Source organism: Python bivittatus, unplaced genomic scaffold, assembly GCF_059951505.1.
Source record: "Python bivittatus isolate LINGU-HERP-01145 unplaced genomic scaffold, Pbiv_v1 ctg000020_np1212, whole genome shotgun sequence".
Classification (NCBI taxonomy): domain Eukaryota; kingdom Metazoa; phylum Chordata; class Lepidosauria; order Squamata; family Pythonidae; genus Python; species Python bivittatus.
The window spans coordinates 61,598,744-61,615,517 of record NW_028277030.1 but is presented as its reverse complement, the minus strand read 5'-3'; positions in this window follow the sequence as shown (position 1 = coordinate 61,615,517).

Below are 16,774 nucleotides of genomic sequence, written 5' to 3'. Positions count from 1 at the left end.
GGTGGCCTTTCTCTCTGGAGAGGTATTAAAGAAACTTCAATGGGCTGTAGAGGGGGGAAAAGTTTACTTGGTTGTGGAAATGGCTTTTCTCTTGCACAAATTCACTCATTGTAGGTTTCTTTTCCCCCTTAAAATGGCCACATTTGGTGTCAGGAATGTCTTACCTAGAAATATCAAGCTAAACTTCTTTGTTGGGCTGATTAAGTGTGTTGTCTGCAGAAATTATCTTCTTCAGGCTGCCATCCTCTTGATCTATCACTATAACAACATAAGAATATATTCCCTACTGAACAAATCAATTTATTATTGTTTAATAACACAGCTAAATGATTAGCATATTAATAATGGGTGCCCCGGGACGCCACATATTCATTCTATGAAATACTGTATTACAATACTTTTGGACATATAACTAACTTGCCATCAGAACACACTGTCTAAAAACACACAGCATATTTCATTTTAGGACTGTATTCCATATTGTATTGGAGGAGGAGATGATCTACAATTTCTTTAAAAAAGCTTTTTCCCAGCTACTTCATTACCTTAACTCAAATATTTTTAGCACTAGAATTGTTAAAAGGGGGAGGGGGAGAATCCATGTAGATTTATTATTTTATGATTAATTGAACAGAAGTGGGTTTCTCCATTTCAAGGACTCATTTTCAGAAGCAGGCAACTTCTTTTACTCAGAAAAAAAATGATATGAATAAAAATTCTAAGGCAGAATCTGGATCTCTCTGACTTAGAATAACAATGAGAAAAGGCAATGAAAGCCACCTAGAAACAATAACAATGAAGAAGATGTAGGAGATATTGTGTCTATTTACTTTGATCTGTTTGTGGTTTAAGTACATCCTGCAGCAGTCTGTCCCAATGGGGATGCTCTCTGGAAAGATCAGACTACAGCTCTTTATACATTTTATAAATCTTCTGATTTATAAATCCATTGGCTATGCTGTTTGGGATTTTGGCCAAAACCCATATATTGACAATGTAGGACCTGAATCCATCTGGATTGGATCTTGAACATCCATGAAACTCCAGTCCCATTTTTTTATGGCACATCAGAATGTTCCAAAGGATCAAGGCACAGTGGTTATACCAAACAGACAGGAGGCAGATTATTAATGTCCTCCTAGAGATGGGAGGAGGAGATGAGATCTCAGTGAGTAACACTGTCCAGTCAGACTGAGCCTTGCATTCACATAATTGATTGCCTCACTAACAATATCTTGCTGAGCAGGTAGAGATTCAGAGAGTTTCTTTACATTTCACACTCAACCCTCATTGCTGACTGTCATCCTCAATGGTAGTATGATGGTACTTTTCACTCAGCTCCAATAAGCAATTTATAATCAGGAGAGGGATGAAAGAAAAGAAAAAGAACAAGAACCTGTTTCTCTTAAAAAGGACAACCATCAGGATGAATATGAGGTTAATCCCAAATTGAAGCTTGAAGGCAGACTGAAATGGGTCTACCTAATTTGTTCCATTGCTTTGAAGGGTCTACTCCAATGTAAACTAGGTCTAATTCCAACCCAGAATGCTTCATTTTGCAATGAGCAAAATGTGTTTTGTCCTTGTTCAGTTTTGCACTTATGTGTTTTTGGGATATATACAAATATTAAAAATATCTATTTACAGAATGAAGTAGACTTTGTAAACCTGTGATGTTATATTCACTAAACAATAATTCTCTGTGATGTTTCAGAAAAGTAACTGGGGGATAAGTATTGGCTGATAGCTTGGGAAACGGTGACACTGGTTTGGTTTTTTTGTTGTTGTTGTTCTTTTCAGAAGGCTGCCCACATGGGCCATTTAGAATATGCTCCAACCAATGCATATTACTAATGCAGATAGGCTTTATACTGCTATAGTGGTGGTTAGATGATGCTGTAAATTAAGGCCGGATGGTAATTCAGGTTTAGTTCCAGAAAGGTACTGCTTTTGTGTGATGCACACACACACACACACACACACACACACACATTTCAAACATGTTTTTTGGAATCAAATCCTAAATGCTGCACAACAACACTATATATGGCTACTGTGCATAGCCTTCTGGTGTTACAAAGGAGTTAAGAACTGTTAGCAATCTGGACAAACAGTAGTCATTTTTATTGGCATTTGGACCTTGGCTAGAGAACCTGTTTTCTTATTGAAACATCAGCAGAGTCAGAGGCTTTGAAGCTAGCACAGTTTATTGCAACTTTATTTATTACAATAAAGGGAGTTGTTCTCCAGAATTGTGGATATGTACAAATATCTTATTGATTATTAAGGCACTGCCAAGCCAGCTGATCCACAAGGGATCCTATGAAATATATTCAATCCTGCCTGAAATGTTTTTGACTTCTGTGTGAAGCCAAAAACTGATTTGGAGTGCTCTCTGAGGACACCTCAAAATACTCCTTGGTTTACACAGTTCTGTTTATAGTATCACTTTGCAAAGTTGATATTAGCTAACTTTAACTTAAGTAACCAGAAAATTTTGTCTGGTTATCCCAGAGGCAAACTATTGATCTTTTGTTCTGCTCCATCCTAAATTCAGTTTCAGACAACTAACTTCTTTGTAGACTGTGTTCTGAAGTCTTTAATTTCCCTTAAGTTTAATCATTTAATGTCCAATCTTGATTTTTATTTTCATTTGATCACCTAGTGTGACTGTGGGTTTTAGCTTGGTTTGAATATCAACCCAGGATTTGTTTGTTATTCAGGATCATGCATTGTGATCTTTTCTTTGCATGATCCTATCTGGCTTTTATGTTTAGCTGACATTTTCAAGGCAAGAGTTCTCTCTTTACTTCTCTTACACTAACTTTTTGTGTGTTCATTGATGGAAATATGTGCTATGTTCTATATTCAGAGTTAAAGTTATACGCCCTATAAAACAAAATATAATTGAATGTGATGATGTATGTATGTATGTATGTATGTATATATGTATGTATAAATAAATAAATCCCTACATGTCACATTCAGTCTATATGTTCCTTGCTTTGTCTTTTGGTGCTTCAGTGGGGCTAGTGTTTTACTTTTAACTCATTGGCATGACTCATTGAGTCATATTGCTGCATTTTGAAAGCTGCTAGAAGGTCTTAAAACAAATGCCACCATCTAGCTACACTTTTTGGTGTTAGAATTATTGGTGAACATAGGTTCCAAAGGAAATGCTTACATTCTGTTTTTAGTTCTGGGAATCCTAATAATGCCTGATCTTCTGTTTGGCCTCCTGCTCTTTCAGAATGCAACCTGCTATTAACAATGGTTAGGTAATTAACCAGCCTGTTACATTTGTAACCAAAAAGCTGGGAAATCTGAGGTTTATTCATTGGCAGTTTTTTCTAAGTATCCATGACCAAACAGGAATAGCATCTGTATTCCCCCCCCCCCATTTTTTAAAATTTGCACTCAATCGTTACCGATTCTGTGGCAACTGCCTGGACGAGTCCCTGCAGTTTTCAAGGCAAGGTGTTTCGGAAGTGGTTTGCCCTTGCCTCCTTCCTAGAGCAGAGCCCAGCTGGCGAGCGCAGCAGGCGGGGTTTCCATTGCTTCGCGCCTTTTTTGGGCGTGCGCGGCTTCCGCGTTACCGGCAACTGCTTCCGTCTCCTTTGCAAGGCGCCGCCAGCATTTTTCTTCCCACCAGGGTAAGAGTCCCCATTTATCTACTCACGTAAGTTTTCGAGCTGCTGGGTTGGCAGGAGCTGGGGAGGAAGCAGGAGCTCGCTCTGCTCTGCACGGAGCTGGGCTCGAACCGCTGAAGTGTCGACCATTTCTGGCCGGCAACTTTCAGCGTCATTAAGCCGCTGAGCCACCGCGTCCCCCCTGCTCTCCCTTTATTATGAAGCAAGCTAATTATAAACATTTTCTAATGTGGTCTGCCCAGTGTAGCAAAGTTTTATGACATCTTAGAAATCGACAAGTTTATTACAAGCTTCCAATTAATAATACAATGTTTATGCACTTTAGGTTGGCCACTATATTTCACCAGTACGTGAGCTCTATCCTGATGTATATCTCTCCAAATTCTTGCCCTTCCCTTTCACTCATTCAGCAAATATTCTCTGTCTTTGCCTTTCTTTGTCTTTAAGGTAAAGTTTTTTAAAGTAATATACTGGTCCAAGTATACTAAGCAAACTACATCCCTTTTTTGTAATATATGCACTTATGTTAAAATAAAATCCTATGCATTTCAATGTTAATGTTGGTTTGAATTATTTTCCTACCTCTAACTGAGCTATTGTAAGTTTGGCTAAGGCATCTTACATAAACCTATCGTGTGCTATGCTCTGAAAAAAATCGTTTCTGCACCTGCCATTAGTTATGAACATACACATTCATACATATTTGTCAGTAAGGACATATAGACTGATGAGTTCAAGATTATTTCTCAGTCAGTCACTTACAGCATCTTCTAGCATCACCTAGCCTTGTTGAGGTATTATAAAGCCTGCCTCATTACTGTTACACCAGTACAATGATGGTTGGATGAGAAGATGTTCTAAGTTATCGGGTAGAACTGGCCTTATCCTCAGAATCACCTGCTCCCAAAGTGACTTTTCCTGAAGAAAAGTTCAAATGCCACTGAGGTTCAGATGAAATGTTTTCATACAACCATACTTGAAAAATACTAGTTGATTTCAGGTTTGTGATCAATAAATTAACTAGTACAGAACTGCATCATTTATTGAAGAAACTTTGTTTCCCTTTTATTCTCATACAACACTTTCAGAACTTTTGGATACTATAGCTTGTAAAGCATTGGATATTTTTAAAGAAGAGTAGGGAGACATAAGATTAAAAGGCTGTTTAAAAAAAAAAAGAAGGCTACCCATTTTGCTTTTTATTGAATGCCTAGGATTTGAATTGATTTTTGCCCATATAAAAAAGGAGTCAAAACTTTTTTTGATGCTATGCTTCAGAGAAGCTCTAAAAGTCAATAATAGAAAGTTCAGAAGATAAAATATGTAAGTTCCACTAGCAGGTCATTAGAACATGTGTATATGAAACTGGGTAATTTACAAAAAATATCAAAATAATTATAATCTCTGCCTATTATTATTGAAACTAGTAAAGTTTACATATAATCAAACAATTATAAATCAAGGATTCAAAATGATTGAATCACACTTGTGACATCATTTATATATGAGATCTGATTGAACTGTATATTATAACCTTACATTTGACTAATATCCTTCTTCCCAAGGCTATGTATGATATATAATAATAGTAATGTTGGGTTACTGAACCTGAAAACCTAGCAATATGAAGGAGTATGGCTTAATTTGTATGAAACATATGGGCAACATTTATTAACTCTTAAAAGGTGATTGAGTAATTCAGGGCCCTCAAGGGCAGTGTGCTCTAAATACTAAATTGCTAGGTAACTTGAGTAGGGGTCAATATTGCATTCATATTCCACCTGTAAACATATCTCAGCCATCTGGTTAGCAGCTACAGAAAAAAAATACTGGCTAAGTAGTTTTTTATTTATTGTATAAATTATGGCTTTTCTTAGGTTCATAAGGTGATTTATATATTTTTATTTATTTGGAATATTTATATATCACCCATTCCCTTAACAACTCTGGCTGCCTTATGAAGATTCAGTGAAAACATCCATAAAAGCAACATTAAAAGCATGACATGTATTATGTAACTCAAATAGTAGCATGAAAAGGGCTGTATATTTTTAACCTCCTCCTAAACTGTAATAAAGAGGGGAGAGGTTTGCTTTTATTCCAGTAGCAATTTGTTCCATAATACATATCCTACCACAGAGAAGGCTGAATGGACTGTTAATATCAAATGTATCCATGATGGGACACTCAAAGGGTACTGAGGACCTAAGAGTGTGCGGCAGACTAGGGAGTAGATGGTCCCGCAAGTAGTTTAGAGAGCTTAGGCCTAATCTCTCTCTCTCTCATTCTCTCTCTCTCTCTCTCACACACACACAGACTACTTTTAATTAGATTTGGAACCAACCTGCAATCAGTTTCATTATCCTTCAATAGGGAGGATAATGAAAAATCTCTGCATTTTCCTGATGCTACATTTTATCCAGCTGCAGGTTTCAAACACTCTTCAAGAACCACTCCAGGAAAATGACTCTGCAGCAATCCAGGTTTGCTACATGAGTCACTGAAACCGAGTCACATAAGGCTATACTGATTTATCAGCCAAAGTTAATGGCCTTCATGTCACAGAGATTATATGGTTATGAAATATCAGTGCTGAATTCAGGAGGACCTCCAAAACTGCAAATCTGTTCCCTGACCAGAATTGGTATATTTCCACTATACTGGAATCAGTAGCAACTCTACCTTGTTTGAGGTTAGCTACAGTTTATTCTTCTACATTTAAACCTTTACAGCCTGGATGCACACAGAGGCTCTGGAGACAGCCAACCCACAACTCTCAGAAAAAGAGATTTACAACAGATCATCATCATAATATTTTATTTAATGTATTGAATTCAATTTATATGCTGCCTGACTCCAAACAGACACTGGGTGGCTCACAATATAATAAACAGTAAAACATATCCATCTTAACTCAGGGCCAGGGAGAACAACCAAGTCTTCAAGGTCTTATGAAACCACCAATAGGGTGGGAGCTTCATGGATTTCAGGGGGGAATCTCATTCCAGAAGGCAGGCATATTCCCGGGTTCCATTCTGGCAGATGGCATTTTTTAATCAAAGGAACCCAGTGCACATACCAGCTGGGCAGAAGCAATGGGAGATAGGAAGTCCTGCAAATAACCTGGCCTTATGCAATGTAGGGCTTAATAGGTAATGACCACACCTTGAATCATACCTGGAAGGCAACCAGTGCAGCTCAGGATGACATACTTCCAAACTTGAAAATTAGAAGTGGCTTCATATAGATGTTAAAAACAAGGAAGGTAAGACAGATTCTGGCAAGACTGGAGAGGATCAAGATAATCCTTTTCACCTATGAGTTCCTAGTGGCACTTTCTTTTCCTCCATAGCTAAATATGGAGTAATAGATATTGGTTGACAATTCTTAAAATTTTCTTGGATCCAAAGATGCCTTTCTTCTTAAGCAAGGGACTTATTACTGCATCCTTTAAGATCACATGATACTCTCTGCAAGAAGGAAATATTTCTGATTGGAGTGATCGTTGGCAGGGTAGAGACCCTAGAGGCCATTATAAGCTCAGTGTAGGAGTGAATGGTCCTTGTAAGCCAAACCCAGCCAAGCCAATAAAAATAACTCACTCTTTAGGAAGGGGGAATTTTAATCATACATTTTGTGGTTTTCATCACTGAATCACTTCTGGCTCTTCATGACTCAATGGACATCAGTTTGCCAGGATTGTCTGTCAGTAACAGCTTCTTTGGGTTCTTGTAAGCTTATGTTTATGTCATCAGTGAAAATATCTAGCCACTTTATTTTCTGTCAATCTTTGATTGCCTTTAATTTTGCCAAGCATCAGGGTCTTCCCCATTACTCTTGCCTTTGTATTATGCTTCCAAAATATTTATGCTCTAGCTTCATTACTAATGTTTTCAGTGAGCAGACTAGTATTACTTCATATAATATTGAATTATTTGTTCTTCTTGCAATCCAAAATATTCTCAATTATTTTATCTAGCACAATTCCAAGGCATCTATTCTTCTTTGTTCATCCTTTCCAATGGTCCAGTTTCATGGCCATAAGTTACAACTGGGAAAACCATGACCTTGACTATGCGTACCTTTGTTGTCAGTAGGATGTCTCTTCACTATAATATTTTATACAGAACATAGTCTTTCTCCAAGTAGCGGATGTCTCTTGATTTTATGGCTATAGGCACCATCCCTATGAATCTTTGATGCTGGGAAGAGAAAGTTTATTACCACATCAACTTCTACTCCACCTAATTCCATTGGATCAACATTGAAACTTCTAGACTATCTTCTTTCATCATGAACTTGAGATTCCTTAAGTATACCTCTCTTCAGCATATCTAAGGTTAGTGATGTTATTCCCAGCAATTTTAATTCCAATTTCTACTTTTTCTAATCCAGCATTTTAATAAGATGGTAACACAGGGGTGTCCACAGGAAGGTTAACAACTCAACTGCAACTGGATAAAACTGTAGCCTTTTTACATGCTTGCAATGCATATAATGCATGTGATTCACGTTATAAAAAAGGGGTGGGGCTTTGATTGTTCAGGCATGCCACCATTTTGACACTTTGAAATAGATGATAGATCTAATCCAACTTCTAGAGTATTGGAGGATATACTCACCTTGGCTTGAGAAACTCCCAAGGTTTACCCTTTAGGCTAAGCTGATACAGACATTCTAGTTGTTATATGACACACTTACTCATGGTTCACCCAATTTTTGGGATTAGCACAACATATTGAAAGGTAAAATAACTACATAGGTGGGGTTTGCACAACCTACTAGGCTAAAATAAGTTTGTGTTTCAGTGTGTTGTGCAAATGTAGCCTCTATTGGAGAGGAAAGAAAACATTTCTTAGAACATTAGAATTTTTAGAATCTCTTCTTTAAAGCAGCAGAGCCTTGAATCAGAACATTATATGCAGGTTGCAAGAGTATGAGCAAGTACTAGAGGGCCACAAAGAACTAGAAAACACTGACTCTTTGTTGCTATCTGGTGGCCATCTGAAGTTCTGAAAGCCAGATAAGATATATGCTCTATAACAAATATTCTCCATTTGTCAGTTGGTTAAGGTGTATTTTTCTTAAATTTAAAATGTGTAAACAGAAGTCTTAATTACTGTAAAGTCAGATCATGCATAAACTGTGTGGCCTATTACCTTGAAAAGGCAATAATAAGGAAGTGACTTGTGGCATATTCTTTGTATGAAGGTTCTGCAATCTTGTTAACCATACAGTTGCAACCTTTACCTAAATAGTGCTCCTGATGATATGGTTAAAGTGACGGTAACCATATGGGATACCTTTACAGACATTCTAAATATACATACACCATAGAATTATTTATGTGCCTTCTTTCGCCCTCCCCTGAATCTCTCAATGTAGAATGGAATTGTCTGCTCCAAGCATATTTTATCTACCCTGCTCTTTTAATTTTTTTTATTGATACAATGTATTCCATCAGCAATGCTTTCATTGTTAAACCATAATATGGGAGAGTGGATACAAGTATGAAAAGAAAATGCCTTGTCTTTAAAATATAGCAATTTGATTGTCTGCTATTGTTGCTTGCCAGCAATGAACTAAAGAGGTTAATGGATCACAGATCCAGCAAATACCATGCTTCCTCTCATTCAATAGCATTTGGGGTGATTTTATGCTTGCTTGCTTGTTAGTAAATACAAGTTGTAATATTTTACATAACACTTTAAAAGAAACCACTCAGCTCTCTTGTGTCATCCAGCATGAATTTTGCGTGACAATGATGAATAAGGAATGGATAATGGGGTCTTGAATCTCATTTCCTTTGCCTCTTACAACGGTCTTGCACTTGTGCAAAGTGGCTGTAAAATATTCTCATGTGTTTTTCAGTAATATCATACTCTGTGCGATGGACTTATTTCTCTAATAAGTAAGAACACTGCAAATCTATACACCCTGCCTCCAGAATCTTTTACCTAGCAAAGGCTGATAGAGGTGAGGAGTGTAGAAAACTGATGAATCAGAGGTCAAAAGGTAAAGCCTGGGAGTATCTGAAAGCTTTAGTGGGTCACAACACAGAATCTCAGAATGCACTCCATTCCATGAGAGTCAGATGGGCAACTTATACTCCATGGGTCATTGGCCACTCTTTGAGACCCATCTCTAGCCCATTGTCTTAGCTTGCAACTGAGCAGAAGGGGATAGGTCACTACTTCCCCATTGATCGTGGCAGCACAGAAGCAGCAATATGGGGGGGGGCACTGGGAATGAGAAGATCAAAGTCCTCTCCCACCGACCCTCCTCAAGATCTTTGCTTTCCTAATGACTTTAGGAGCCAGAGATTACCTATCTGCAACAAGACAGTTGGAACCATAAACCCTCTTCTTTACTACTAATCCTGTAGTGAATCTCTGTGTGGTTTTCTGCATATGTCCAACTGACAACCAGAACTGCTCTATGGTTCTTGGGGTTTAAAAGATAGTCCACTCTTGTTCTAAGCTGCACAGCTGCTACATATTCCTAAATGTACCTGATACTATCTACGTGACACAAGATCACCCCAACCAAGCTATGACTAGCCAGAATACAACTGTAGTACAGTAAAATAACAGAAAATAGTGTGGGTAAAGAATATCTTTCGAAAAGGAGCTGTACTACAAGCTAAGTCCAATGAGATATGTATCAAGGGATTAATCAGCATATAAAATAAACCCATACATAATAATTTTGGAGGTGGAAAACCCCCAAAAGTTCATACAATCACAAATAACAAATGCAGATACATGTCCCTATTTTTAAAAAAATCTGAGGCTGGAAATAAATAGCAGGAGAACATTGTTGTGATTCTTATACTTATTAGGGATATCTGACTATCTTTGCAAACGGTGTACTATTCAAGAGAATTGGGGATGTTTGCATATAAAACACCATACTCTAAGCTGACTCACATTTACCACTGCAATACAACATTCCCATTTCAGAAAGCAAAAGTTGGTTTTCCAGCAGATCAACACAAATTAATTAATTATTCTTCAGTTAATCTAACCCCTAATTAAATTTCTGCAAATCAATTAACTTTCCATTATTTCTCTCTAATTCATGGTGCATCAAGATTGTCCCCAATTTATTCCCTTTCAAAGATCTTATGCAGCAATGCATTATACATCCAGATAATCTCAAAATCAATTCTCCAACTTAGAACAGAGCCCCGGAAGTAGTCTTTATATATATATTTTCCCCTCCTTGGTACCATAACAATAATTTTAAGTATTTCTTCCTGCATTCAAAAATAGTTTGCCCATGCATTATGAGATCTAAATGATGAATCATAACCATGCCTGATTACTTTTTTTGATGCTATTTTTTTTTCATCATGTGAAACAATTTCATCCCAAATTTTCTTGCATTACATTTGGCATCCATAGGCTTTTCCCTCTTTTCCCTCTACACTATTATATCAGAATTATTTTTCTAGTACTGTATATGAATACTTCATTCTCATATACTACCATTATTAATTAGTGGCCACTCATATATCTCTCCAATTTAAATATTCAGCTCCTTCCAACTCCTGCCTTCTTTTCTGCCTCTTCTTTGCTGGTTGTGCCTAGAAAATCTGTTGTTGTTGCTGCTGTTTTTCATGGTCTACCAATCTCCTAAAACTATTGGCACCCCAATTCACAATGGATTTAGGACAGCTTTCTCCAACTTGGTGGCTTCCAATGAACACGCTTTAGAATTTAATCCCAACACATACAACATACACCAGAGAGAGAAAGGTTAAGATATGTGAAATAATAGTGCCAAAGCATTCAGCTCACATTTCTGTAAGAAATGTTTATATTCACAAATAACAAATTGCAATGTAGTTAACTTTCTATATTCAGTTTTCTCCAAGTTTTGCAGTGCAATTCTCTGCACATAAAAATGTACAAAATGAATATGTCAGTGGAAAGTTTGTACAAAAGTGCATGTTTTATAGTGTGTATAAATGTTTAGTAGACCAGTTAAAAACCATGTCCCAAATGCATTATAGCACAAAAATATAGTTGTAAAAATGGATACAATAAACTTATGCAAAAAGTAATTATATTGGGAAACATGTTTTCCTTTCTAAATTGCAAATTGTCAATGGCAGCTCTCTTGTCTCCCTCCCTCCCAAGCCTAACTATAGTCATCCAGATGCATGGAAAAAGGTGCTTCTATGGAAAAGAAATATAAGATGACATCACATAAGAACGTAAAAAAAAAAAAAAAAGCCACTATAGGAGCAAATTACACCATCTGCCAAAATAGACTTTGCTGTGCCAGGGATAGCAGTAGTGAATAGACTCTGCTAGTGCCTGTCATTATCTGGACAAAAATATACAGACATTTATTTGTGAAAACGCACCTGGGAAACAGCACATATTTTGGGAAATTGCATACAACATGGATATTTTTTTTAAAAAAAATGGTCATTCTGCTTTTTAAAAATCAAATATTAGTGGTATTTTTAAAAAATACATAACGAATTGTACTAAAATAATATTCCTTTGAGAAATGGGTATAAAAAAGCATGTACGTTTTTAGTAAAGAAACTGTATGTTTAAAAAATTTACTATTCTATGCTACCTACTGGGACCCAGAAGTAGGCATTTTCAGTCCCTGACCCCATGCTTTGAACTCCCTCCCCACAGAGATCTCGAGTGATTCAGGAGAGGAATTAAGACCTGGTTGTTCCATCTGGCCCAGGGAGACGGCGTTTTGTGAGACAGGTTATTTTTCTGATACTTCTCTGTTAATTCTGTTTATTTTACAGTATTGTATTAATGAATGTATTAGATTTATAACTTGTCTTTATTCTGTACAATTCAAGATGGTGTACATATACCCCCTCCTCCTATTTTCCCCATAACAACCCCCTTGTGAGGGGGTTGGGCCGACACAGACTGATTGGCCCAAAGTCACCCAGTTGGCTTTCCATGCTTAAGGGAGGAGTAGACTCAATCTCCTAGATTCTCATCTAGCACTTTAGCCACCGTACAGTGTATATGTTTGTGCATGTTGCTTTTAGTGTATGTAATGATTTACAGAACCTGGAGAGAAGTTTCAGATGTTAAGTACACAGAAGAAGGCATTTCTGGTGGAACTTAGATATCTTAAGAATTTATTCAACCCCACACTCACTAGCACTGATGATGTTACTGTACCTAGTCAGGTAATGAAACGTCTGCAATCAAACAACCAAGCTCAGAGAGCACCAAGGACTTCACAGTTCAGCTACACATATTCTCTTCTATTGGTGAAAACAAGATTCTTGGATGATGATCTCCTAAGCATCATGCATGCATTATAGATAGCATTTGGGATACAGTTATCACTTTTTACATTTGTTTATTAATATAAAAGATTGCCTCACTCTGCATTCAATGGAGTTTATTTTCAAACAAATGTATGTAGAACTTCAATATTAGTGCAAGACTATGTTAAGTATTTTCTTCCTTTGCACTGGATAATAAACATCATTTGAGAGATGAGATTATTTCCTGAAAAATTAAGCTATTGTTATTTCAATGCATTTTTACTTTTGCTTCTTTGATTACTTACATGAGCATCCTAGCCACTCAAGAACATCATGAATGTAACATGCAGTTTAAAAAACTTTTGGATAAGGCACATGGGAGATTCTAATGAAATAGAGAATCCTTTAGGAAAGGATGGCATGATAATACATGCTGATGCAATTTGGCTTCATGCTGATGTCACTGATGCAACTTCCTCAACAGGCAAATTTGGTTAACCCTTGGAGGAGCAATCACCCAATTTTCAATGCTGCTGAAAATAGTTGTGCTAAACAATCTTTACATATTAGATTTCCGTGTTCTTTATAACAAAACTGCAGGGTTGATTTGGATATTATAGCCATGTTTCAGTGCAAAAGGGGTTGAAACTACAATATCCAGTGCACAATATATATATAGGTTTCAAAGAATGAAATAAAATTAATGCATTTTTCCTCCAAATATTGGGATATGTTGTAGGGAAGGGGTATTCATTCATATCTTTCACTAATTATGTTGAATGTGTCAACAATTGTCTTAATTCATGCTTCCTATCTAGGAGGAAAGAAAACCAAATAATACCATTAGATATCAAAGTAAAGATTCTAGAGTTTTAGAATTTAAAAAAAAACATAATTTGTCAAGTGTTTTCTGTTAATTTTTGCATAAGTACCTACTGTTACCTCATGTACCTACTGTTTATCATTATTAACGTAATCAGTAAATTTCTTTTTAAGAACTGATGTGTAAGAACTGATTCAGTGTTAATGATTTCTAGCTCTACCATCTTAAAACTAGGAATATACCTATCTGAAAAAGGTACCTGGCAGCCATTTTTCTGAAGAACACATCCAAGCTATTTTTCATCCTTTAAATGAAAAGAGAGAGAGAGAGAGGGAGAGGGAGGGAGGGAGGTACCTCTCTTTCTCTCTCTCTCTCTCTCTCTCTCTCTCACTCTCTCTTTTCATTTAAAGGATGAAAAATAGCTTGGATGTGTTCTTCAGAAAAATAGCTGCCAGGTACCTTTTTCAAATAGGTAGGTATTGGTCTTTGGATATTTCCTCCCAAAGAAAGGAGAGAAACATGTGTGAAGAGGTTGTCAGTTCTGAGCAGAAAAACAGCCTTGGGGGAAAGGCCTATAGTTATGATTACAGCCTTTCCAGATCAGCTGTAAAAGATGGGAGAAGGTTATAATAGTACATCACATGCATAACATCTCTTAGCCATGTGGACAAACAACTGCTGGCTGCTGACAGTTTTTCCCTGCTGTCAAATGCACGGTGAATCCAAGTGAACCCCCTGGGCTCCTGGGATGCTTAAATGTATCACCTGCCACATGACATTGTTTGGTGTGAAGTGTTTTAAAGTTACTATGTCCCTTTAGATCAGTCCACTACTCTTTACCATTCCAGATAGTTAACCAAAGCTAACAGATTGTTAACAGGGGGAGAAATTCTTTATTCCATTTCTAATCACAGATGGAGTATTTGTCAGTGGCGCTCTGACTGCTCTATTCTTCAAAGCGCAACATTCCTACATTCTGATCATGCAGCTCTAGCCAATCGCTTCTGCAAATCAAAAAAAAAAAAAACCCAAAAAAGTATTCACTGAATTATTCAGTACAATATTTCAAACATTCCCAAAACTGTTGTAACTCCCATTTTCACACACAGAAAACTGGTTGTTGTATCCAATTAGCTGCTGGTTTTGGCTGTCAACAGGTTTCCAATACAGAGAAAATGTACAAATCTGCACAACTGGATGGAAATCTAATTATTACAGGTTCCCCAACCCCTTTTCCTGTATGAAGCCTCTTAAACAGCTCCTGTGATTAGCTTGTCATTTTCATTTGCAGAAATTGACTCAGGTACACTTATGTCAAGTACACTGATTTAACAGAGGGTGTACAAATCCTGTGCTATCCATCCTGGGAATTTTTTAAAGCAATGTCATTAGGTATTTATTTATATATTGCACTTGTACATCAATGAATCTTACAACTCATGATGTTTACCATAACAACAATTAACACAATAAGTACAGTTAAAAACTATAAGCAAAATAACAACAGAGATTAGAATAAACAAAAAAAAGTTACAAATAGCTACCAGGGTCAACCCAACAGTGACATCAACTTGCAAATACCTGTGGAATATTGTGCCATAACAGCTTTATAACGAGATGCCAGAATTGGCACAAACTGGATTTCTGAGGGGAGGGAAGTACATTGTAAAGAGCGTGGGCCACCACAGAGAAAGGGAAACACCATCTCCTGGAATTCAGAGTTCTCATCTTTAGGCATATATCAAATCAGAAATTCTGTTCACTTTACTGCATCAAATTATTTATACTCGTTCACTGAAACACACACATACACAAAGACTACAGGTAGTAGGGGGTGGATTTTTCAACAGTTCCTATAAATCATTTGTGAGTATTGGGTATGTTACTGAAGTGAAGAGTAATTTTTAGAAATATGTCTGCAGTATTGTTGTCTGTTGCAATTGTAAAGACAATTGTATTGTCTTTAATTATGTCTTTCTCTACATGAAATATATTCAGATCTGAGCACATGTATATTGGAAAATTTCTTGAGAACATGGTTTGGTCTTCATAACATATAGCCAAAGAAATGAGATGCAGTTTTCTCATACAGGTAGTCCTCACTTAATAACTGTTCATTTAATGACTGTTTGAAGTTACAACAATACTAAAAAGTGACTTACTATAGTGCCTGCAGTTACAACCATTGCAGCACACCCACAGTCACATGATCACAATCTGGGCACGTAGCAACCAGCTCATGCTTACGAAGGTTGCAGTGTCCTGGGGTCACGTGATCTCCATTTGCAACATTCCCAGCTGGCTTCCAGCAAGCAAAACCAATGGGGAACTGCATGATTCTCTTAACGACCATGATTTGCTTAATGACCACATGATTCACTTAATGACTGTAGTGATTTGCTTATCGACCACTGCAAAAAAGGTCATAAAATTGGGTTCGGTCACGTGATGATTTGCTTAATAACTGTGTCGCTTAGCGACCTAAATTCTGGTTCAAATTGTGGTTGTTAAGTGAGGATTACTTGTATCTCAAAGCTGTAGGAAAGTACAGGAATTCCAAATAACTTGGTTCTTATATAGTTTGTTCCAGGCATTTATTTTTTTGCCTTAGGTTCAAAACAAGATGATGATATCCCCCAATCTGCAGAGTTTTTGACTGGACTCATAATTCAATTTTACCTCAGCATTGGCCATAAAATAATCTCATATAATTCTATACCATTAGGACAAATTACATGGCATACCCATTTCTGCTTTCCAACAGCACAGTTCTGTTCACAACTGAATTCATGAGGAAAAGTATATGTCACCTGACTTGGTCATCTCATGCTGTCTACTTTATAGGGCTGGTTCAGTTACTTGTGCAAATGTTAACATGCATTCTCAATAATCCTGAATGTCATGTCCTTTGTGTTGAAAGGTTCAGTGCTACTCTGAACAGAAAGGATTTTTTTTTTTGGTTTTTTTTGCTATGAGTTAAATGCTACAGCACAAAATAAAGATTTGAATGAAAAGAAACCCTAGTATCTTTCTACT